Source organism: Gossypium hirsutum, chromosome D07 (genome assembly GCF_007990345.1).
Source record: "Gossypium hirsutum isolate 1008001.06 chromosome D07, Gossypium_hirsutum_v2.1, whole genome shotgun sequence".
NCBI classification, from domain to species: domain Eukaryota; kingdom Viridiplantae; phylum Streptophyta; class Magnoliopsida; order Malvales; family Malvaceae; genus Gossypium; species Gossypium hirsutum.
Window position 1 is genome coordinate 12379535 of NC_053443.1, and position 23677 is coordinate 12403211.

A 23677-nucleotide genomic window follows, 5' to 3' on the forward strand; every position below is an offset into this window, starting at 1 on the left:
TTCGATCCACTTCACTACAACATCAAGGAGATAGGATTTGGGTCTTCAGTCTGCTCGAAAGAATAAAATTTGCTATCTCAAGTCCACTCCACTGCACCACCAGGGAAGTAAGATCTGCCGCTGTGGCTTCAATCTTTTTAATTGCGCTGTCGGAGAAACCAGATCCACCGTTATGACTTCAATCTGCTACACTGCACCGCCAGGGAAGTAAGATTCGCCGTTGTGGCTTCAATCTTTTTAATTGCGCTGTCGAAGAAATCAAATCCGCCGTTGTGACTTCAATCTGCTCCACTACACCACCAGGGAAGTAAGATCTGCTGTTGTGGCTTCAAAAATTTTTTAATTGCGCTATCGAGGAAACCAGATCCGCCGTTGTGACTTCAATCTGCTCCACTGCACCACCAAGGAAGTAAGATCTGCTGTTGTGGCTTCAAACTTTTAAATTGCGCTGTCGGAGAAACCAGATCCGCCGTTATGACTTTAATCTGCTCACTGCACCGCCAGGGAAGTAAGATCCGTTATTGTGGCTTCAATCTTTTTAATTGCGCTGTCGGGGAAACCAGATCCGCCGTTGTGACTTCAATCTGCTCCACTACACTGCCAGGGAAGTAAGATCCGCCGTTGTGGCTTCAATCTTTTTAATTGCAATGCCAAAGAGATAAGATTCGCTGCCCACAGCTTCAATCCGCTCCACTTCAACTAATCCAAACCTTAACGCTAGGGAGATAAGATTCGCCATCGTGGCTTCAATCTGCTCCGCTACAACACCCAGGGAAAAAATTGCTATTTTCAACCTACTCCACTTCTGTTAAAGAAGATAAGGCTGAAGTTTTACCGGTTTGTTCTCTAGGGAACACGACCTGTATAATTCAAATTATGAACCTAATTATGCCTAGTGATTAGGATGTCATGATTAAAATGAATCAAATGCTCCTAACTAGACATGTATGAATGCCATTTGAATGAATGTAAAATATTATTTTTTCAAGAATGATCCTTCTTAAGTCGTCATTACTCAAAGTTTATTAAGATTTTACCACTGGCGCGCCACAACACCTTATTGCTTGGCTAGTCTCTCCAAAGAAACACTTGATCAGATTGCCTCCACTATAAACTTAAAAGGTCAATCTACTGGGACGCAAAATTTGTACCATCTTTCTCCCGCTGTAACCCAAGGGTAGAAAAAAAATCTAGCCTCTCAATCTTCTCTTATTGCAATGTGAAGCACTTTGGTCCTTTACACCGTTCTCAGGGTCATACCAAATGCATATGCACAAATGAATGATTTTCTTCTCCAAGTAAACCCCTTTCTATTGCTTGGTGATTATTACTTACTTGTTTATTTAAGCCTCGTCACCAACTTGACATCTTGTCATTTTGTTCAATCAATGTTTTTGACAACAAAATCCAAAGAGAAAGTCTTAATTTAGACCATTCCTTATCAGATTTCCAACCCTTAAACCTAGTGCGTTCTAAATAATAGTCCTGTTTCAGGTTCTCGTATTATTTAGAAACTTCTAGAGTAATATGCAAAACTTCCTTTGTGAAAGTTTTATTAGTCCATTAATCATCATTCTAATACAACATGCTTGCAAAAAGAGCAAAACGATGGATAACATAGAATTGATTTGAGAGCATAGCTTGAAATAAATATATTATCAAGAATTTTAAGAATAAAATAGGAATTGACTCGTATCTTAAAAAAGAATAAAGTATTCCAAGAATAAGCCATTCAATAAAAATAGTATAAAAACTAGGTGCCCCAGATATCGCAGCTTGAACTTCTCTATACAAACTTCCTGAAGACCATTCTGAGTTTGACATGTGCTTAGGAGATCTACAATACTCTGTCGATGCTCCAAGATGTCGCGTACCCTTTCTTGCTGATTCAGGCATAGCAAGATCGCTACATGCCCCAATCTGATCAGAATTGAGCTACTCTTATTACCTCATGCCCCATTTTGATCAATATTTGAGCCGCCCTTTTCGGGTTTTTAACTCAAATCCCCTTTGGTCTAAGGCGCCCTTTGCGGGTTTTCACCTTAGCCTCTCCTTTTTTATTTTTCCATTTTTCATTTTTCATTTTTTTATTTTCATTTTTCACATCTTTTTCACATCATCTTTTTTTTTGTGACTCAAAGTGCCCTTTGCGGGTTTTTACCTAGGTCCTCTTCTTCTTTAAGCGAAGTATTTCTTGACTGAATCTAAGTTTATAGGATTAGACCAGTTTTTTACTATCCATCTCACTCAAGATCAGTGCTCCTCCAGAATAGGTCTTCTTTACAACATAAGGATATTCCTAATTTGGCACTCATTTTTCTCTAAAATCCTCTTGTAGAGGAAGAATATTTTTCAATACCAGGTCTCCCTCGTGGAATTCTCTGGGACGAACCTTTTTATTATAAGCTCGCACTGTCCTATTTTTGGTACATCTGACCGTGACGAATAACTTTTAGCCTTTTTCCTTCAATTAAGTTTAACTGATCGTATCGAGATTGGATCTTCATCGTACTTCAGCTTAGCCAATACCCGGAAAAAAAGAATTTCAACTTTAATGGAAAAAACCGTGATAAGCTAAAGAGAAAGGCATTGCCTCAGCGGAGGTTTTTTTCTTTGTTTTTTGTTTTTTGTTTTTGGATTGAATCTGCACTCATAGGATTAGGCAAGTCCTGGTCATCCCTTTCAATCAGAATCAATGTTATTCCAGATAAAGTCTTCCCTATAAGATCTTCCACTTTAATTTTGTATGCGAAAGATCTTATTTGGTATCAAGTTTCTCTCATAGAGCCTTTTGGGGCGAAATTTAACTATAACGAGAAAACTTTGGATCTTCCTCTTCAATTAGGATGAAATCCAACAAAAATACGGAGAAACGACAACTTGACTTCAACGGGAAAAATTATGATAAACCAGAGAAGAAGGTTTTGCCCAGGCAAAGAATTCTAACCGCATCGTTCATGATGTTAATCTTGAGCATACTACAAATTTTTGACGTCGTGCTGTTGCTCAGATTACAATATCAGTACTTAACCCTGACATGTCCTGGTATGACCATGCGATGACATTTTTGAACCCTTAAGGTAACTCAACAAGGTCTTGCTTTGTTTCTTCGGTTATGCATGTTCCCTCAAGGTTACAATCTCCATTGTCTCCTCATGAGGTAAATTTGTTTCTCTTCATGTTCTACCATCCTCAACAAGTCCTAAGATAAGCCACGATCTATGTCATCTTCAAAGTCATGAGATCCCTCTAAACACATGTCTTGCTCAAAAGGAGATTCTGAGTCTGTAGCAGCGTCACTCACGTCATTGATATTTGGGACCCATAATAAATACCAAAGAATATACGAAAGAATGTTTAAATTTACGAAGAACTATTTGTACAATATGATTATGAATGAATGAATGATGTGGAAGAAAATCTAAAAGAATGAAAGAATAATTATTCAAAAGACCGAAAGAAAAAAATAATCGCAAGGATGCATTTCATTAAAATAACGACAATCAGACATGAGCCTATTTCACAAAGGAATTCTTATTGCCTCTAGGCTAAAAAAAACAAGTATGTTTTGAGCATTACTCTAAGTAAGCTCTAGATACTACGGAGAATTCCTCTTCAATCCGATTATTTAGGACACTCCCCAGTTTATAAGGGTGGATATCTAACAAGGTCCCTTTTCAATTGTCTTCAAATATGGTATTGATGTGAATGCCTCTCAACACTTTTTTGTACATCACATTAACCCCATTATCAAATGTGATTGGGTAACGAATTTTTTGCACTCGATGAATCCTCAAATTTGACAATGTCCATATTGATGAGTCTTTCAACCAATTTCTTGAAAGCCGTGCAATTTTCTATCGAATGCCCCGTAATTCCTGCATGGTATTCACACTGAGCATTTGCATTATACTATTTAGGAAATGGGGGCAACATTGGTTTCAAATAGAAGGGGGACACCACATGTGCATTAAATAGGCTTTGATATAGCTCGCTATATGACATCGGTATAGGCGTAAACTGAGGGCCTTCTGTATTTGACTTCATGTAAGATTCTCGCTTTAAAGGGCTCTGATGGCTGGTGATTTCTGTTTTTGGCCGGCCCACAATGACTGGTTTTGAGTGACCCTTGTTATATCTGCCTACATTATTCCCCTTATTCCCCTTCTTCCTTGGGGCCTTTAAAGTATTGATTTGAGAGTTCCACTCTCGCCCTTTCCATTTGTAACGATCTTCGAATTGTTTTGGGAACTCCACCCTTGCATGTTCTGTTTCTGCTTGATCATCAATGACAACAGGATTAGTTAAATTGCCCATCGAGTTGGAACCTGAGCCAATCTGGAAATTCACCGGTGCCGAGGTGCTGGTCTGATATTGGGGTCGAATGTTAACAATTACCCTTTGTGGATATGCAGTTGGTTGTACTTGGGTATTTGTTGGGTGAAGCCTGAAGGATATGTAGGGTCCTCATTATTATCCCTAAAGTGGACCGCTGGGCTCTTTCCTCTTTCTAACCCTCTAGCCAATAACTGGGTTAACTGGCACATTATATTTCTTTGGAATTCTAACAACTGATTCCTCATATTTTGCTGAAATTTGGTCAATTGCTCCTATATCCGCACTTGCATTTGCTCTAATTTCTCCAAACTTTGGTCCATTTCTCTAGTCTTTGTTGAGTGCTATGAGGGTGTTGGTTTTCCAATTTAACTGAAATAATTTTACTCAATTAGGCTCTTTTAATGGATTTTAATGCATATGATGTCATGTAATGCGAATGCATGAAATGAATGCATAAAGAGACGTTGATTCTAATTTCAATTACTTTCAGAAAACTTTATTAGAAAATAAATTTCTTTACATAGAATGGGCTACAAATATGGCTTTGCCCTAATACTTAAGACCTTGATCTTTCTAAGCAACAAGGCCAACTTTTGTCCCCGGTCTGACTCCAATTCATACTTCACACTCAACGCGTCGGCCTGTACTGCCAAAGTTTGTAGGTGATCTGCCACTTCTCGAACCTAAACCATAGCTTCTCCCATAACGCGATCCCTATTTCTGACTTGATTCTAGAAATAATGAAGTTGCTCATTTTGACGGCCTTTCTTTACCTCTAGATGCTCAATCTGAACCTCACAACTTCGCAATGCTGCTTCTAACTCTTCTATTTTGTTCTTTATCTCTTCAATCTTGCTTAGACTCGCCTTTAGCTTTACTATAGAATTTCGACTTCTGTGCTGACGAAGAGACCCTTCTAACTCAACCACTCTATCTTTTAGCTCGCTTTTTTTCCTTTTGGCCCTCTAACAAGCTCTTTTCTAATGCTTCGTTCCTTGCTTGTACCTCTTGAAATTTTCTTTCCCACCAGTCTGACCTGTTTCTTTCTTCTCGAACCTCTTCACGCCACTGCTCTGAAGTTTTTCCAAGCCCGGTAGTTCTCATTGATAGACGCATCTTCTTATAATCTGTCTTCAAGCTATCTAGCTCCTCCTCAGCCTTATTCTTCCCCCTCCTTAATTTATCAGCCTCGAGCTTTTGAACATCTACATCCATTCTCAAACCCACTTTTTCCTCCTCTATTTGCTCTATTTTCTTCTCTAGTTCTGCATTTTTCCTTTCAAAGTCTTGCTTTATGATTTCCAGCTCAGTAGGGACAACACGCAAATACTCCTCTATTGACTGACTATTTTATGATAAGTGCTAAGAGGTGATGGTCGAATGTTTAAGAACCTTTGTTTGTGATTAATTGGATGTGTAAGTGTTGAATGTATTCTGATTTTATGTTTATTGGGATGTATGATGAGTTACTTTTGATTGTTTGCAAAAAAAAAAATGTTACTAATTATTATTGTATATATCGATTGCATGTAAAACATGCTGCTGATATCGTTTTACTGAATGCATGTATAACATGCTACAGTACTGAAATTGTTACTGATAAAGCATGATGTGCTACATTGTTACATGTGATATTGCATTGCATGAGTTTTGGGATTTGATGGGTGACGGAAGAGTTCTATAGAGTACGAGAGGGTTATTTGCATTATTTTTAATAGTATATTTGTGCCCCGGAGTATTGTCGGAGTACCAGTGACTTATCACAACTTACTTGCAGCTTGTATGCAAAATATTTGTAGTTTAACTGTATATTGATATTGGTGGTTTATCCATATCGAACTTCGGATCTTATTATTTTTGGTGTTCGGATGATGGGTTCTGGGGAACTCGTGGTGTGTAGCGGATGGATGAATAGGACATTTGCACTGTTTTGCATTTGAACATGCCAATGCATATTCATTGTTTATTCAATTGCTAGGATCTATTATGGACATTGATATTGATGGCTATGTGTCCTACTGTGATTGTTTGAATGTTTATATTACTACTGTTTGTTCTGTTAAGACTTACACTGAGCTTTTCAAGCTCACCCCTTTAGCTTACTTCTTACAAATAACCCTTAAGGTTAGGATCAGACTCTTCATATGGAGGCCTCATCTCAAATTTTTAGTTAATAAAGTATTTTAATTTTAATTTATTTATTTCGGTTTTTATTTTGGGATTGTAAATTTTGTTAATATGGGTTGTGGCATGTGTTGTTTTTATTTGGTTTTTGTATGCATGAAATTTTGGATAAAAATTGAGAAAGTTTAAAAATCGGCTTTATATAACTTAAAACATGAATTTTCTTACAAAAATTAAAGGCATCACCTTTTCTGTTGCGTAATAATGAACTGAGTTTTTAAAGGCATGATAACGGAAGTAATTGAGTTTTGCAAACGACACAACTTTTTAATAAACAGGACTTAAATGATAGATGACCTGATAATTTGATATTTTTAATAAACCTAAGGCAACCATTTTAAGTTCAAAAAATTTGAGCAAAATAGAGGTTTTCAAACTGAACGGATTTACTTGGTCATTTTAGTGGCTAATGTAGCCTTCAGGATTCGGCCGTAACGTCTGGGCCGATTTTGAGAGGTTACATAATCCTTTAAAAATTATAAAGATATAGGCTATTAAAATGATCAAATTGCATTTTTACTATCGTAAAAATATACAATTGAATTTCGATCCCCTAAAAAAATTTTCTAGCTTCACTCATAATTGCAGCCAATAATTATTGATAAAATACAAATAGATTTAAAGCCTCAAATTAAATAAAGTTCTTGTCTAAGGGATACAAAAACTTGATAAAAGATTTCTCGAATTGGTAATGAATTGCGTTTATGATATTTGTGTTCTTGCTTATATATTTTTTTCCCGAGCCATAGATTTCTTAGTATAATTTGACTTTTAGTTCTATGTTGTTACTATATGTATTGCTTTGGAATTAATCTTCCTATGTACCGAGCCTTAATTATGGAGGATTATTAGAAAAGAAATTTGTAAGTAGTTGGGAGGTAAAAGTACGATGGATGCCACATGTTAAAACTTGGTGTAACTGATGAAATAACCAAACAGTGACATGTGGCATGCCACGTGTTTCTCATGTTGACATATAGAGACCAATTTTAACAATAAAAATGAATGAAATTTTTAATAGAAGGATCAATTTACTTTTTGATCTAATGTACATGGACAATTTACTTATTTTTTAATAGAAAGGGCCAAATATAATTTGACTTTTAGTATAAGGGCCTCTATGATACTTTTACTGAACCTGAGGCTCCCTATGTTGTAAATAAAGTGTAAATTAGCTAAAAAAAACCAATTATTAAGAAAAAGAAATAGAGATTTAGGCATATTTTTATAATTACGATTTTTTATTATTATTTAGAGAAACATGCCATTTTTGCTGACAGGACACAAAGCACACCCTACATTTAACATGTCATCTTCCTTGGTCGGTTGTTAAATATTGATGTTTTTAACCATCCAACCTATGTTCAAGTCCTCCCCCAAGCAAGTTTGATGATTCTTTTTAATGCATGTTGTTTTAAGCTTTATTTTATTTTTTTTAATTCATGTCTTTATTTGATAAATCTTTTTATAGAAAAATAAATAAATATGTAATTATATAATGAAATTATATAATTCATATATATCATTATGTTAAATTTGTTTTTGATAAATATGTAATTATAAAATTGGCCTAAAAATTATATTTACTAAAAATAATAATATTTGAAATAATTATTTGATTTTATAATAGTAGAATTTATCATATCCACTTTGTTGGTGAAAAAACAATGGTATTTGAAATAATTATTTGATCTAATAATATTAGAATTTATCATGCCCACAATGTCACGCCTCAAATTGTGGGTTCAATTTCTGGGTTATTTCTGTTACCGTTAAATTTATTTAATTTTCTCCTTGAGTTTGCAATTGGGCTTCTATTTGGGCCTAATCTGTTAGAAGGCCAAAAGCCCTAGTACAATAAACCCTAAACAATATATCATAGTGTTTTCTAACCCTAGGTATATAAGCAACTTTTGTTTGACTGGTCCTTCTTTTGCTTCTTTTGTTTTTCTGTTGTTGCCCTTTCTCTATGTTTTTTTTCTTTTCTTTTCCTTATTCTCTTCCCTTATGCCACACCATTTATTTCTCCTTTCATCTTCCTCTTTTTTTTTCTCCTTTCTTCCTCCCTTTTTCTCTTATCGCCGTACTCTACATCTATTTCTCCGTTCCGATTTTACATTGAGGCATTTCTCCATTGTGTGATGCAATCTTCTCCCTTTTCGACCGGTAGATTGGTAAGTTCCTTTTATCGTTTAGATTTGGTTGTTGATGTGTTTTTGAGTGTATGATCTTCACTCATTCTTTCAATTTGCCTAACCGATTTCTTTTAGATTTTTTTCGAAAGCCTTAATAACGATTACTAACTTACGTATCTTGTGTGAATATGTCATTTGAAGGACTGGATCTAGGGGTGTTGGATCAGATCTAAGTGTGTGAAGTGCTAAACTAGTCAGTGGTGAAAGGTGTGTGTCCTATCCATGAAAATTGGTGGCAAACCATTTGTGTATTTTTGAATCATATGGTCTACCAAACGAGCATGTGTCCCACATGATTGGTCAACATGATCATGTGCTAATATAAATTTAGGGTATTTTTACTCACACGGTCACAGCTAGTTACACGTCCAATCACTCGGTCTTGTGACTATTGTTGGAGATTTTGCTTATTGATCACACGAATTCAGTGAGTTACACGGCCTGGACACAAGCCCGTGTACCTCAATGCACACAGCATCAACGTTTCACATGGTCTAGCCACATGACCATGTGACCTTTGTTTTACAGTTTTACCTTAATTTTTTGAAATATTTCAGTTTAGTCCTTGTATAATCCCCAACTTGTTTAAAGTTCTCGTAAGCTCAATTGAGACCCTTTTTCCATATTTGTTCTGAAATATGTGATCTGTTTGATTATGTATTAAATTTGAAATTGCTGCTGATATATATTCACTGATACTGTTAAAACTACAACTGCTACTGTTTGTATGATAATCGCATTATCATATTGTTATCATTACTGTTTATTGATTTATAAAAGCATGTCATACTATTGTATTGGGATTGGGTTGTTGAAGGAGGAAGTGCTACTGGCGGTTTATTCGCATATCTACTGGAAGTTTATCTACAAATCTGCTGGCGGTTATTTGCATATCTACTGGCAGTATATCCACACGAGCTTATGCTCCCACTGTTATGGTGTATAGGGTTGGACGAGTTTTGGGGAACTCTTATTATGGAGTGTAACGAATGGGTGGGTAGGAAAATTCTATAGTTAATCCTGTATATTGCATACTTACTGATATCACCGTGAGATTGATAATCTGAAATGTATTATATATTGCAAAACTGTATGTTATCATTTACTGTTTAATTTGCTTACTGCTTGTGTGTTAAGACTACACTGAGTTTTATAAACCATTCTTTAGTTTCCCATCTTTTTGGATAATTATTGAGGTTAGGGTTCGAACTCGACATTCAGACCATTGTCACTGATTTTATACAAAGTATTTTAAACCCCGTTTCATAAACTTTGTTGATTTTTGCATTATTTACATACGGACTGTGACATGGACTTTACTATTCCATATGGGTGTTAAAATTTGAGATTTGACGTTATTTGGTTTTGACATTAAACACAAATATGATTAAGAATTTTTAAGTTATTATTTCAAATTATTTCCAACTAGCCTAAATATGGATTTTCCAACTGACTTTGTAATTAAAATTAAGTAAATGAGATATTTAAAATAAATTAATGTTTTTTTAAATGGATTAGATTGTAAATGTGATTTTTAAAATTGGATCAAAATTATTTTTCTAAAAGAAAAATTTACCTGTGCTATTATGAGTTAAAATAAATAAATATACATGTGTATATATATTGAAAACTTAAGTGACAATTTCTTTTAATAACCACTGAGACTTGTATTGTCAAACTCTTTTTACTGAACTCAAAAGCTTTACTGGGCCATTTCAGTGGCTAATGTCACTTTCATGATTTGACTATAAAATTTGGGCTGGGTTGGGGAGGTTATACATAATGTAGGTGGATAAGTAAAATATTTGACATACCAAAGTTATATAAGGAGAAATTAAAATTTTAATTCATACTTTTAAAGAATAAAATATTTCTTTTAACATAATGATATATAAAAATATATATTTCCATTATATAATTACATATTTATTATTTTATTTATATAAATAATGGAAGTATTAATTTTAAAAATATTTTTGACATAATGATATATATAAAATGTACATTTTATTATATAATTACATTTTTATTATTTTTATAAATAAAAGAGTTATTAATTTAAAATACATTTAACATAATGATTTATGTAAATATATATATATTTTGATTATATAAGTACATGTTTATTATTTTGTTTATATAAATAAATGATTTATTGTAACACCCCTAACCTTTATCTATCGCCGGATTAAGGTTATGGAGCATTACTGTACACTCGAAACATTTAAACTTAATTTCATTCAATATCATAAATATAACATAAATCATTCATACATACACACACCGTCCCTATATTGAGCCCTTGAGTCCCAAGAAACACCTTAGAAAGAATTTGGGACTAAATTGAAATCATTTGAAAGTATAGAAAAAAGTTACAAAAATTTGGATATAGGGGTCACACGGCCATGTGGCCAGACTGTGTAACCTTCAAACTAGGGACACATGACCGTGTCCTAGTGTAACACCCTTAGCCCGTATCCGTAGCCGGGTTAGAGCTACGGAGTGTTACCGAAGCATAATTTTAAGGTACAATTAGTTAACATTAACAATTCATCACATAATTCATAAAAAAATCAAACAAATTCATACATACAGTCCCTTTTATGAGCCCTCAAGGCCTTAAAAATGTATTAGAAACAAATTGGGACTAAATCAGAAACATATTAAATTTTTCAGAAAAAATTAAAAATTTTCAAACTGTAGGGATCACACGGCCAAGAGACATGCCCATGTCTTAGGCCGTGTGGGCATTCGAAATAGGGACACACAGCCATGTCCCAGCCCGTGTCTGTACCCGTGTAACTCACTGACTTGGGTCACACGGCCAAGCCACACATTCGTGTGCCAAGCTGTGTACCCTCGAAATAACTCCACACGCTCGTGTGCCAGGCCGTGTAACAGCCTGACTTGCAAACCTTTGAAAGCTATAGGGGACACATAGCCATATCATCTGGCCATATGTCACACACGGCTGAGACACACGCCCGTGTGGATGAAAACTAGGCCATTTCGAAGCCATTTTTCTCACCCAAACTCACACCACATGCACAAGCCATTTACAGCTAAAATCAATCATTCAAAACACATTTTGCATATGCATATCCAAGCTTATACAACATAGAAACTATCCATTCAACCAATATGCCAAAATGACACCTCAATTTCAACAATCAAACTTACCTAACACCTAACCATTTCATTCACTAAAATTTACCAATTGAACAACTTCAAAGCCACTTTTATCCATATGTTCATATACTAAAATGCATACACAACCAATACCAAATGACCATTTTCCCAACTAACATATACCATACTAATTTGACCAAAAGATGATCACTTCCAAACTACCAAAAGTAGCCATTTACAACACCATGCTACATTCATTCCACACCAACCATTCATTGTTACTATACCATTTCCATCAACATTTCCTTACCATCATCTTAACCAACATAACATCAAATTATCAACCACACAAAATACCATATAATCTTAATATCATACCAACTAATTCATCAACCAAGATAACATATATACAAACCACACATAATGGCTAGATTGATTAAACAAAACACCTATACATGTCATTATAACCATGACTCAAAATCATCAAAATCTACCAATTTAACTGACGGATAGTGTGGTGGATCTCCAATAAGCTTCTAACTCGTACGAACCTCCGATTATCTAGAAACATAGGAGAAAATCACACAAGTAAGCATATAATGCTTAGTAAGTTAGTAAATCATAAACAATACTTACCATTTCATTATAAAAGCTTAAAGGCAAAATAGTGAACATATCCAACAAAAATTCACAATAGTGATTAACATATAACTTAATCAAATTCATTACACAACAAAGAGCTTCCTTAAGCTTTCCATGTAAACATTTTTACTAAAAATCTTTAATCACTATCATTTCATACCTTTCTCATGCTTTCGTGACATTATAAGTTGAAACTTATGCCGATCCTTCCCTTTTTGTATACCCGTTGAACCACTAGAATAATATTGAATACTTGGGAATCTCGCACACAATGTGCTAACACGTGGTCGAAACCACTACTATTTCATATCTCATATAATTGCTTTCTCTCAAGCCATAAGTGGGTCTGTTCACACAAGCTGTCAGTCAGGATATAGCCACATGGTGCTGACCACACAAGTTGTCAAGTAACTGCAACACATGTGGGAAACTCAGCCACTGGTAGGACGTACAAGACCAGCACCTGAAACACAGTAACCTCTAATAACATGTCATTTGTATCCTATATATTCCTAAGGTTCAAACGGGATCCGAAAGTCTTCGAAACTTTGTTGGATATTTTCGTAGAGTTGTAATACCAAGAATATAACACAAAATAATTTAAATAAAACATAATTCAATACTAATTAAATATACAAGCTTACCTCAAACATGAACGGAGAAATATGATTGATTAATCCAATATTTTTTCTTTTCCTCGATCTAAATCCGTACATTGCTTTTATTGATCTATATAATCAAATTTAACTAATTCAAACTTCATTCTATTCAATTTAATCCAAAAATCATGTTTTTGGAAAAATTACACTTTTGCCACTATAGTTTTGAATTCATTTCAAATTAGTCCTTAGCTCATAAAAATAGAAATTCATACAATTTAATACCAATCCACCATAGTCAAACATCACTTAGGCCCTTAAAAATCCCTAAATTTCAATTATTTCATAATTTCAGAAAGATAAATTTTCCATTTTTCAATCTAATCCCTAATTGGCAAATTCATCAAAATTTCCTTTACAAAAGTTGTTCAACTATTATCAAACGTTCATTTTCATCCACCAAACATAAAAAAACAACTAACATTCATTCATGGTAAAACCCTAGAATTTTAACATTTTTGTAAATTAGTCATTGGGCTAGCTAGATTAAGCTACAACGACTTCAGAAACATAGGAATCATTAAAAATCGAGCAAAAATACACTTACATGCACTAGAAGTGTTGGCTGAATGCTTCAAGCCCTAGCTATGGCTTCCTATTCTTCAATTTTGATGGTCTTTGTCATTAAGGAAGATGACATTTTAATTTTCTTTTTGTTTTATTATACTAATTAGCTTAATTACAATTTTAACCTTACTTTTAACCTTTATAATTTTATAACTAAAGTCCATAATTGTCCACTAATATGTTAATGGTCTAATTACCATTTAAGGCCACTTATAATTAAATTTCATAGTAATTTAACACCTTTTCTAATAGAACACAAGTCTTGCACTTTATGCGATTTAGTCCTTTTTATCAAATAAAACATACAAACGATAACATTTCTTCATGAAATTTTTATACGAAGCTATTATCATGCTGCAAACCTTAAAATAATAAAATAAATTTTTTGACATTAGATTTGTGGTCCCGAAACCACTATTCTGATTTCACTAAAAAACGGGTTGTTACACTTAGCCTGTGTCCTCACCTATGTAACTCACTAAGTAGGGTCACACGGCCATGTCACACGTCCGTGTGCTAGGCGGTGTAACACTTGAAATTGCCCCACATGCCCGTATGCCAGGCTGTGTGCTAGGTCGTGTAACTCATTGACTTGCACTTTAAGAACACATCAGATGATACACGACCGTGTCACCAGGCCGTGTGTCTCACACAGTTGAGTCATATGCTCGCGTCTCAGGTCGTGTGGACCCAAAATGAACCTTAAACAATAAGTTTACCATTTCAAGCTTACTTTGACTCTAAATAATCCATTTACCAGCCAAAAGACCTATTCAAAGTGACATTAAACAAGCCAAAAATATGCCAAATCAACATCCTAAGTTCCTAACCAATGTATCATCATTTATACCACAAGTATATACAATTATACATCAAAATGAAACATCAATCAAAACTTATCAATTCATCAAATCTAACACCTAACCAATATAGCAATCATAGGCACCTCAAACACAACATTGCATTAACACATATCATTCATATTTGCATTGAAACATCTTACCTCATTCACATGTATCATATAAGTAAGCAATTTACATATAAGATCATACTTAACATTTTACATATACAAAACATTAGTAATGACATACAATCCTATTACATTCCATATAATCTGAAATGAACGTTCCAAAAACTATCAAAATTTATGGATAGTGTGACTTGAGTGCTGATCCGATCGTCCAACCTTCTGAATATCTAAAAGAACAATAAATAACACAAGTAAGCTCAATAAAGCTTAGTAAGTTCGACATATTAAAACGATAAATCTTACCGAAGTAAATACAACAAATCAAATAATAATACAACCATGAATGTTTCCTGCCATCTACAATCTCGACCGGTAAATCATAAAAGTTCAATTCAATACTCAAATATATGACAAAACCATCAAAATAACTAATCAAGATACCTTATCAATATTTTCAACTCGATGAATGACTTACGGATAAGAGTACATAGATAATCTAACCGAAACACACCAGATTGAATCGTACGAACTTACCTGGATTTTAAATCGTACGAACTTACCTGGATTGAATTGTAGTAGTTGCAGAAGTTTAAGGATTATTCTGTAATTTTTCCTTTTCCACGAGTATCAACTGGGTCTTTATCTAAAATGTAAAATTTCTTAATTATCAGCTTACATTTCACATTCCAATTCATTTTACATTTTATACCCTTTTATTTTTTGAATTTACCAATTACCCTCAAATTTTTACAATTTTTTCAATTTAGTCCATTGACCCAAAAATCATCAATTAACCATTTTTCTCAAGTCAACATGATAATCTAATATACTAGGCCCTTCCCTACTAAACACCAAATTCACTATCAAACCCTAAAGTTTTGACATTTTCACAATTTAATCCCTAAATCAAAATCTAACAAAAATCACTTCAAAAAATCACCAAATAACACAATCAAAGCTTAAAATACATAAGTATTATAAAAAAAATTCAAGATTCATCCATGACAACTTCTAAAATTTTTAACAGATTCAAAAACAAAAGTACGGGCTAGTTGGACCTAATTGCAATGATATCAAAAACATAAAAAATTACAAGAATTGAACTCATATGCACAACGATGAAGAAACCGAAACTTAAAGCTTTCTCATGTGGTGGTTTCGGCAAAGGTTGAAGAAAAATGAATAGGAAAACTTCAAATTTCAATTTGTTTTGTTTAATTTCAACTAAATTACAATTTTGCCATTAAAATTACATTTTTTTTATCATTTTCTATTGTTTAGCCGTCCAACCAAGTTAATTAGGACTAACTTACCCCTTAAGTCATTCCTTATTTAACTTTCAAGCTATTTAATAAACTAATTGCAATAATTATAAGTTTTGCGCCTTTTACAAATTAGTCTTTTTTCTTTAATTAGCTATCTAAACGTTAATATTTCTGAACCTAAATTTAATATGAATCTAATGACTCCATAAAAGTTCTAAAAATAATATTTACGAGTGGACACGATGAAAATTCGTGGTCCCAAAACCACTGTTCTGTCACCACTGAAAATTAGGCTGTTATAGTTATTCATTAAAAAGTTGAATTAAAAATAAAATTAAAGAAACTTGAAATCAACATGTTTATTAATTAGAAACTAAAAATTTAGAATAAAAATAAAAAGGCTGGAAATAACTTGAAGTACATATTTATTATTATTTTGTTTGTATAAATAAAAAGAGTTATTAATTAAAAGCATGAATTAAAAATAAAATAAAATAACTTGAAAAACATGTTTACTAATTAAAAACTAAAAACGAAATAAAATAAAATTAAATTAAATTAAAAATTTTATCACACATATTGTGAAAATCACGCATTTAAAACATAAATTTATATAATTAAAAATAACATACAAATTAAACAATCACCACTTGCCTTAGAAAAAAAAATTAAAGGCCACCTTCGTAAGGAATTAATTAGATAAAATTAAGTTGGAACACTCAATTAATGAAATTATTGGTTGTTTGGATGATGAGAATCAAGTTTAAATTGTTGTTGAGATCCATCTCAAAATTTGGAAAAAGAAATTGCAGGGGTTGGAAGAGAACCAAGTTATAGAGATTTATTTCAAAATTTAGAATTATTTTTAATGAATTTGTATATTAAGGTAAAAAAAGTTTAAAATATATTTGAATAATATGATTATTTTAATTATGAAATAATATTTTTGTAATTTTCTTAATTAAGTTAGTATTTGATTGACTCGTGACAACAACACAACCATGTGATTAAATAATTGGATAGATTTGCAATTGATGGAGATAATAAAATAAAATGTATAAAAAATATTAAAATAAAATTTTGGTGGAATGATAAATTTAGAGTTTTACTAATTTAATAGGTGTGGGTTTAAATCTTTAAGTATGCACAACTTTATTAGTTTTTCTAAAATAAAAATATCAAATAGTATAATTTATTAATATTTTCATAATTTTACTTGTGATACCACGTAATACTATAAATAAGCTTTACATCAGCAATTAATCACCCACCCAATTTTGTCGAGTCAGCAACCATAAAATAAGCTTTTGTCCAGTCAACAACAAAAGTCTATTCCGTAAAAAGAATGGATTTGAATTTTTTTTCAATACAAATTAGAAGGATAAATTTAATTTATAGTCGCGTATATTATTTCTTTCCTTCCTTGAATAATAAAAAAATCCACTTAAATCCTTAATTTTTCTTTTTCTAATTTAGCCCTATAAATAAGGTAGTTAGCAGCCACAGTAGTATATGAACCTAAAACTTGAATTCCAATACCTCCCATAATCACCATGGATCTTTACACTTACCTTCAATCAATTGCAATTTTGTTGCTGTTGTTATATACTTTCTCGAGAAGAGCACCCAAAAATTCCAAGAAAAATTGCATCCCTGAACCATCCGGTTCATTGCCACTCATCGGTCACCTCCATCTCCTAGGTGGGAAAGAGCCAATCTGCAAGAAGCTAGCAACAATAGCGGACAAACACGGCCCACTCTACTCACTCAAACTCGGAACCCACCGACTGTTGGTGGTGAGCAGTTGGGAAATCGCCAAGGATTGCTTCAAGGACAATGACCGAACCCTGGCTACTCGAGCTAGCATCGCTGCTGGGCGGCACATGGGTTACAACAATGCGATCATGGCTCTCGCCCCATACGGCGAATATTGGCGTAACATCCGTAAGATAGCCACGGTTGAGCTTCTTTCTAGCCACCGTTTAGAGAAGCTAAAGCACATACGTTTCTCCGGAATGGACTCGTTCATCAAAGAGTTGTACGGACTTTCACGAAACGGTGCCAAAGTGACCATCAACGAGGCTTTGGAACGATTGACGTTCAACATCAACCTACGGTTACTCGTCGGAAAACGATTTTCCGGCTGTGATTACGAGGAAGTAAACAGCGAACCGTGGCGGTACGAGAAGGCCATTAAACGAGCGTTGCATCTTTCCGGGATCTTCGTCTTGGCGGATGCTGTACCGTACCTCGAATGGCTTGATATTCAAGGCCATGTTCGTTCCATGAAGAGAACAGCCAAAGAACTCGACTCAGTACTCAGTGTTTGGCTCGAAGAACATCTAAAGAAGAAAAAGGCAAACCAGGGTATCTCTGAAAATGATTTCATGGACGTGATGTTAAATCACTTACCGGAAGATACTGTAATTTCAGGCCATAACCGCGACACCATTGTAAAAGCAACAACACTGGTAAGTGGTAATGGTCCCATAAGTTGTGCTAGCTTTTAGCTATTCTCAATAGCTTCCGGTGGAGTTTATATACGGTATCAATACTATATATACTTATTTAAGTTCAATTTAGTTAAAAATAGGCTAAAAGTACTCATAGGTTATGTAGGATTCATGTTGAGCTCTTGCATGATATGAGCATTATATATAGTTGCAAAAATACAACTTAATTCGAAATATAAATATTAAATTTTATCTAAAATTAATAATTTTTAATAAATTTTTGGGGTTATATGGGTAAAAGTATTATAGAAGCCTGAGCGTCAAATTATATTTTATCTTTTTTTAATTAAAATATGAACAAATTAGTCCATACATATTAGATTAAATAGAAACTTAGTCTCTCTATTAAAAATTTCATTTCTATTATTAAAAATTAGTCTTTTTTAATAAAATAATCAGATAATTATACCTAATGTGCCATGTGTATCTCATATTTACATACAAAATTCAATCCGGACATCTTACTTTTACTGCTATTAAAACTCTACTGTTTGCAGATTCTTTCATTGACCGGAGGAGAAAGTACAACAGTGACAGTCACATGGGTACTTTCTTTACTACTGAACCACCCGAAAATTTTAATGGCCGCACAACAAGAGTTGGACCACCATGTTGGAAAACAAACGTGGGTCGAAGAATCAGACATTAAGAACCTCAAATATCTACAAGCCATAGTTAAGGAAACTCTACGTTTATACCCACCGGGACCCATCACCGGAATCCGTGAAGCCACCGAAGATTGTCGCATCGCTGGCTACGATGTCTCAAAGGGTACTCGTTTGATTGTGAATCTTTGGAAATTGCAACGAGACCCACCCACGGGTTTGGGAAAATGCCGATGAGTTTCGTCCAGAAAGGTTCATGACAACGCATGTTGATTTCGATGTTAGGGGTCAAAATTTTGAGTACATGCCGTTTAGCTCCGGTAGAAGGTCATGCCCTGGAATCACGTTTGGGTTACAAGTTGTTCACTTGATGGTGGCCAAACTAATTCAGGGATTTGATATTAAGACGGCAGAAGGGACTGCGGTGGATATGGAAGAAGGTTTCGGACTTGCCTTACCTAAGCTGAATCCTATTGATGTTGTTCTAAGGCCACGCCTTCGTACGGAGTTCTATGAGTGCCTTGAGGACATGAATAAATACTAGAGATTTTAAGTATTTTATATTTGATTAAATAAATAATGTCCGAATTAAGGTCTCGAATATAAGAATGTGTGTACACAAATTATGTTTTAATCGTCACAATCAAATAAATATTAAATTTAAGTTGTCTGATAAATTGAAATTTTAAATACTTAATTTAAGTTATATAATTTGTTTAATATCTAGAGTAAACATGGTGTAATGCAGACTTGTGGCCTTAATCTGTTTTGTGTGCTACGCCATCCAAACACCTCAGTTCGGGTTGTTTTTTGAGTTTTTTGCTTAACCTTAGCAATATGTGTCACGGGCTTAAATCTTAAATCAAGCAACCATGTGACCTTAGGCTTTGAAATTTGACCACTTATATGCCTAAGTGATGTGAGGCTCAGGGCCAAATCTCAAGCCCATGGATGTGATGGGCTTACACTATTTCAAGGCCTAATAACGAGGTCAAAGGCCAAGGAAATCAAAGCAAGATTGAACGAGACCGTACAATACTTCGTTACAAAGGCCTCAGAAGCACATGTGAGGAGAAAAGAAAATTAAGATTCACTTTCTTCTTTTCAAGAAAATTAAGAAACTAAATCTTGGTCCAATTTCACTATTTCAGGTGATTTCAGAAATCAAGAAAATGAAGATTTCAAATCTTGGAATTTTTTTTCCAAGAAATCAAATCTTGAGGCCGGTGCGTGATAGATTAGATGTGCAAGCCTAAATGAACAAATTTCAGGAGGGAACGGACAACAAGTCCAAGTTATTGAAAATTAGCCCATTGAGATGTCCACATGCTCATCATGAAGTTTGGAGGAGTTAGTTGAATATCATGCCAAATTGTTAAAGTGGCTTAATTTGAAAACATTTTAAATTTATTTTCCAATTTTATTTAAAAAGTGGATCAAGATGTAAAAATTTGGCCCAAGGATCCCATTTAGACCTTTGGACGAATTTTCATCCATATTTTCACACTTAGACATTTTATCATGTTAATTAGTTAGTTAGTTAGTTAGTTGATGAGTTGTCATGCTTAGTTGAAATACTTATCACATTCCTTAATTTTATGAGATTAGTTAAGGATTGGTAGGTTATAAATTGGGTGTGTCGCTCCCTATTCATTCATTCAACAATTTTTCTCTTGAGTTTTCTTTTAAAGAATTTCTCTTGAGTTTTCTTTTAGAAAAGTTTTAACAATATTTTTAGATTGTAAGAATCGTCTTCAAGCTTTTTCTTTTCAAGGAGTCTTTCTTGGAGGAAAAATTAGAGTCGTTTGAAGGGGGGTTATGGATTCATCTTGTTTCCAAGGCTCTTTAGGACTTTTTTATACCATTGTAATCTTTTTTCATATTTCTTCATTGTTTTTCTTCTATTTTCCATTCAATTCTTGTTGTTTTTATTTTAATCTTTGTTTGATTTATTTCCATATTTGAATTAGTAAAGGAAAGACGTTCTCCTATCATAATACTTCAAGAAACAATAAAAATAGGAGTTCTTTTCTTTTCTTATTGATTTGAGTTCTTTTGTTACAAAACAAATTTTATTTTGCTTAATTCTTCATTATAACAAACTATTTTGTTGTTTTTGTTTCAAATTTGGTTGGAGGCCTCCTTTTGGTTCAAGAACGGTTTCTTCTCTCCCAAGAAACCTTATTCTAATTATTCTTGGACTCTTTTTGGCCACACTCTTTTGCTTTGTTGTTTGAATTTCTTTTTCATTTGTTTCCATTCAAATACTAATATGTTCTATTTTTCTTGTTTAGATCTCAATTTGGAAAATTCTTCTTCACCAAGAACGTCCCAAACACTTCAAAATTCTGGGTTTTCTCTTGTTCTGGGATGGTCAAATTTCCTCTTAATATTTCTTGTGTTTTCATTCAGTTTTAGTTTTTATTCTTCAGATCTGTTTATAAATTGCTATTTTCTTGTCTTGGTAGCTTGATTTCGTTTAGAATTAATCAAGAACAAGGGGTTTATTAACTGACTTGGATTCTTTCAAGAACCCTAGTTTTTAGATTTGGTCTTCTTGTTCTTTACTTGTTAGATTTTGTTGTTGCCCTTCAATTTTAACTTGGATTATTTGTGTTTCAGGTTGAGTCAAACTCTAAGTTTCTTTCTGATCGTATAGAGCCCTAAGTCAAATCTACGACTTGGACAAACTTTCCATCCTGTTCCACGCACGTCCCTATCACTAAGTAAGCCTTCGAGAGAGCTTGTTGGACTCGCTTGTGCCTAAAATGCTTGGCTAGAAAGCTAGAATAAGAGATCTTTAGAGAATGGGAGACTTGTATTACTCAAATGACTTATGTACAAATGAGGGGTGGGATGTCCCCTTATTTATAGGCCTAGATCCTTTACATCAACGATTGAGGTACAAAGGTCCACTATGGACGGTGAAGATCTAATCTTTAGAATCTTCCCAACTACTCTTAATAAATGCTATACAAGAAAGGAGTATTCTAGAGATATCTAGTGGTAGCTAGTTATCTGCTTTCTTCTAGAATGTGCTAAGGCTTCATGGACCCTTGTAGCCTACAAAATCTCTGTGGTGTGTAGTTGGGCCTCTTAATTATGCTTTGTGCTCTCTTGATGGCCTTATCTGCTCTATGATATATTGTTGTTGCCTGTATAAATGCTAAACTCAGTCATGGTGTGACATTCTCCCCCATCTAATCGAATGACATCCTTGTTTCTCTTTCCAAGTGAAACTCCTTGACCTTGTCTTTGAATTGCCATAAGGAATCCTCCGGTTCCCAACTAGCTTCAACATCGGAAAGCCTCTTCCACTTCACAAGGTGCTCTCGCCTTTGCATGTGGTATTGTTGTCTATGGACCTAGTCGACTAAGATACACTCCACTTCTTTTTCATATGATGCTTTTATACATACGATTGCTTGTTGGGAAATGCCTTGATTCGAATCTTCTTAGTCTTCATAGAATTGTTTCAACATGCTTACATGGAAGATCGGATGGGCCTTGTGTAATTCCCCAAAAATTGTTATGTTATAAAAGTATCAATAAATTGAGATTGTGCATAATGATTTTCTTGGTAAAGTAAAATAATGAATATAATTGATAAAAGAGAAGGTTGATGGATTCTAAAGGAAGTTGAATTAAGAAGTATGCCATGATATATTAATTTAAGCCAAAGACTAAATCGTAATGATGTGAAAAGTTTTGAGACCTAAATATAATTATTTAAAATTTAAGGGGTTAAAATATAAATATGAAAAATTTGATGGATCAAAAGTGAAAATAACCTAAAAGTCCTGTAACACAAAATTGGTTAACATGGACTAAATTGAATAAGTGGAGAAATACGAGAGACTAGATCACAATTTTACCAAAAGTAAATAGTGATTCAAGAATGAAATTGTAGAGAATTATGAAGGAAAGATGGTCATATCTCAAATTTGATAATTATCAATTATCGAGGTGTAATAATTAAATATTGTTGGTGTAGAAATCTTATTGGTTAAAATATTATTATACTATTATTTTATTTTAAGATTTTTTTATATTGATTAATGATTAAGTAAAAGATGAAAAGAAAAGAATCTCTCCATTTTTCTTTCAAGTTCATGCCACCACCATCCATGGAGAAAATAAGTTTTATTTCTATGCAATTTGGTCCTTTCCTTGAAATTAAGAGAGAAATCATTAAAATTCCATTAAAATTTCTAGTAAAATCAAACCTCCAACAATCTAGTGAACTTAGATTTCAAGAAGGATGATTGTATGTTCATATTGAAGGAGAGAGAAAATCAAGCTAAGGCTTGAAATCAAGATAACAAGGTAAGAATATCAAAGTTCCATCATGCTTTCAAGTTTAATCTTCCTAGAAAAGTAAAGAAATGATGTTAAAGTAGAGATTTCTATGAAAGTTTTATGTTTTTGACATGTTATTGAAGAAAGAGATATAGAAAGTGATTCAAGTTACAAAGAAAAGAGAAAAATAAGTGATTTAATGATGAAGATAGGTAAGTACCCTTGAATTCTCCTGCTATCTAAGGACTAAAATGTAAACTTTATGAATTTTGTGGTAAACTAGTAAAATAAAGTGTAAAGTAATTTGATAT

At 33.5% G+C, this 23677-nt stretch overlaps 1 pseudogene; it reads left to right on the top strand.

Moving 5' to 3' along the window:
- The first annotated feature begins 17063 nt into the window (after window positions 1-17063).
- On the top strand, window positions 17064-19749 carry LOC107954055 (dimethylnonatriene synthase-like; annotated as a pseudogene).
- Window positions 19750-23677: the final 3928 nt, after the last annotated feature.